The sequence below is a fragment of the Pteropus alecto genome, unplaced genomic scaffold (genome assembly GCF_000325575.1).
Source record: "Pteropus alecto unplaced genomic scaffold, ASM32557v1 scaffold42, whole genome shotgun sequence".
Lineage (NCBI taxonomy): Eukaryota > Metazoa > Chordata > Mammalia > Chiroptera > Pteropodidae > Pteropus > Pteropus alecto.
Window position 1 is genome coordinate 1,905,406 of NW_006434825.1, and position 2,351 is coordinate 1,907,756.

General features: G+C 41.8%; 1 pseudogene; it reads right to left on the reverse strand.

The window, feature by feature from the left end:
• Window positions 1-622: 622 nt before the first annotated feature.
• On the reverse strand, window positions 623-741 carry LOC112478212 (annotated as a pseudogene).
• Between the last annotated feature and the right edge of the window lie 1,610 nt (window positions 742-2,351).

Genomic DNA, 2,351 nt, shown 5'->3' on the forward strand with positions numbered 1-2,351 from the left:
CAGCAGGAACAAGGAGAGCTGGGATTGCAATCCCAGTCTGTCCCTCTCACCAGTGACCCGCGCAGACTCCTCTAGCCCTCAAATCTCCCTCTTCTGAAAACCTGTGGGGCTATTGAGCACAAAAGTCTTAGTAGTCACTTGCTCTCTTACTAATGCATGGGCATTTGTCCTCGTGTAGACTGTAAATTCCTCAAGAGAAACCACAGGAGTTTCTTTGCATCACACGTGGTACCCATTAAAAATAAAACAATAACAAAAGCATTTTGTTGCTCAACTATCATGTGCTAGCAGTTGCCCTCAAGATGGAGTTATTTGCACAAATAGCCAGAGGGAGATTGGACTAAGGTTCTGACTTTTTTGTGTGTGTGTGTGAGAAAGAAAGCCGACAAATGGGGAGAGGTAGGTTTAGATCCAGCCCTGTCCCTTATTATCTGAGAAATAAGAGAATAGCAAATTACATTGTCTCTCTGAGCCTCTGTTTCCACATATCTATTTCTTTTGTTTTTTTTTTTTCTTTCTTTCTTTCTTTCTTTTTTTTTGGCAAGGCAACCCTTGGTTGACCTCACAGATTGCAAGGACCTTGTCAGTTTACAACCCCTATTTTTTATTCTTTTATTTTTCAGACCTACAACACCTGGTCTTCCTAGGTGGTCTCCCATCCAAATACTAACCAGGCCCGAGCCTGCTTAGCTTCCGAGATTAGATAGGATCAGGCTTGTTCAGAGTAGCATGGCCGTAGACTGTTTCCACATATCTAAAACAACCAAATTTCTCTCTTCAAATTAAGATACTTGGAAATAAGTATAATATACAACCTGGTATTGGCCAATTGATAAATAGCAGCTGTGGTCAGAAGGGAACCAGTTGGATCACTGGTTTAGCCATTTACTAGCTGTGTGAGCTTGGTAGGCTCTTAACCGCTCGTTGCCTCAGTTTCCTCACCTGTAAAATGAAATGATAATAAGACCTCATAGGATGAGGACTCATTGAATGAATATGCATTTCGTGGTTTTGAGAGTGTCTGACACATAGTTAATGCTCAATGACTTTTAGGAATTAGTAGCAATTACTCTCCATATTATGTAAGGTGGTATAAGAAGAATTAGGAGGCATAACAATATAATCTGCAGAAGAGAGGCTGTTCGAGGTGGGCCTGGAAGCAGAGGCTGTTTTTCTGGCAGACGAAGAGGCTCTACAGATTTCTGGCAAAGGAAACAGCATAAGCATGGTGGTGGGAAAGGGTGTGGCTTTCATAGAAATTTGGGAACAAATGTATTCATAATGATTAAATAATAATTAGAATGTTCATCTTTTATCTCCAGGAAGCTGGGATGAGGTGGGTGATGCAGCAGTTGAAGGTCATTCCTCTGATGCATCTGGAATGGCCAGCCCCAAATTCTGACACTGGCAGTGTTCTAACGTTTATATTCCCATTACTCTTCATGCATTTTACTCTGCACACTGTGTACTGATTTGTCACGTTTTTAGGGTAAGATTATGTCTCTGAGTAAGCTGATTAGTGTTAGACTGATTGTTTTAAAATAACTCGAGCGGCATCTGAATTTATTTACATACATGATATTGCCTTCTATAAACACAGCTGTATGCAGAAAGAAAATTCAACGGTATTTTAGGAAGTTAAGCCAACAGTTTAGCTATAATAAAGGCAGCTTTCTAGTTCTGGTTTCTCTTTATTTATTTATTTTTTCTGGATTAAGTTTTTCTATGAGGGTTGGGCTTGAGTACTCCTGCCCAGAAGGGTTTGGGTTACTGAGGGAGTAGAAGCTCTGGGGAACGTGTCACCAACAGGCAAAATGTATCTTTAAAGGAGGTGACCCTGCAGAGGAAAGTGAGCTGATATGCAGTCCTGGCATGGATTCCAGGAGGCCATGCTGACTTCTGTGCCAGCATGGAAACTGGTAGGAGTTTTAGGCCTGTTCCTAACTTCTGCCTGTGTAGAGAAAGGCTGTTTTGATTTTGTGGATTCCACGGGCCTTTATCGAGCACCATGTATGAAATGGCTCTGTGTTAGCTTCGGAGATGTAGTAAGGTGTAGATCCCGCCCCATGAAACTTAAAGTCTCCTGACAGAGTCGCCAGGCCATCATCAGTAAGAAGGTGTGAAAATGACTTTACAGATGCCACTATGACAGGTGCAAGCAAGTACAGGAACACGCAAGAGGATGAATATGTTCAGCTGAGATGTGGGCAGGGGAGGCAGAGGCAGAGCTAGTGGTACGGGAACATCCTTTTGAAGAAATGGCATCTAAACTGAGAACTAAATGATGAATATGACTTGGCTAATGGAGGAGGCAAAAAAAAAAAAAGAACAAAAAAGAATGTCACCTGGAA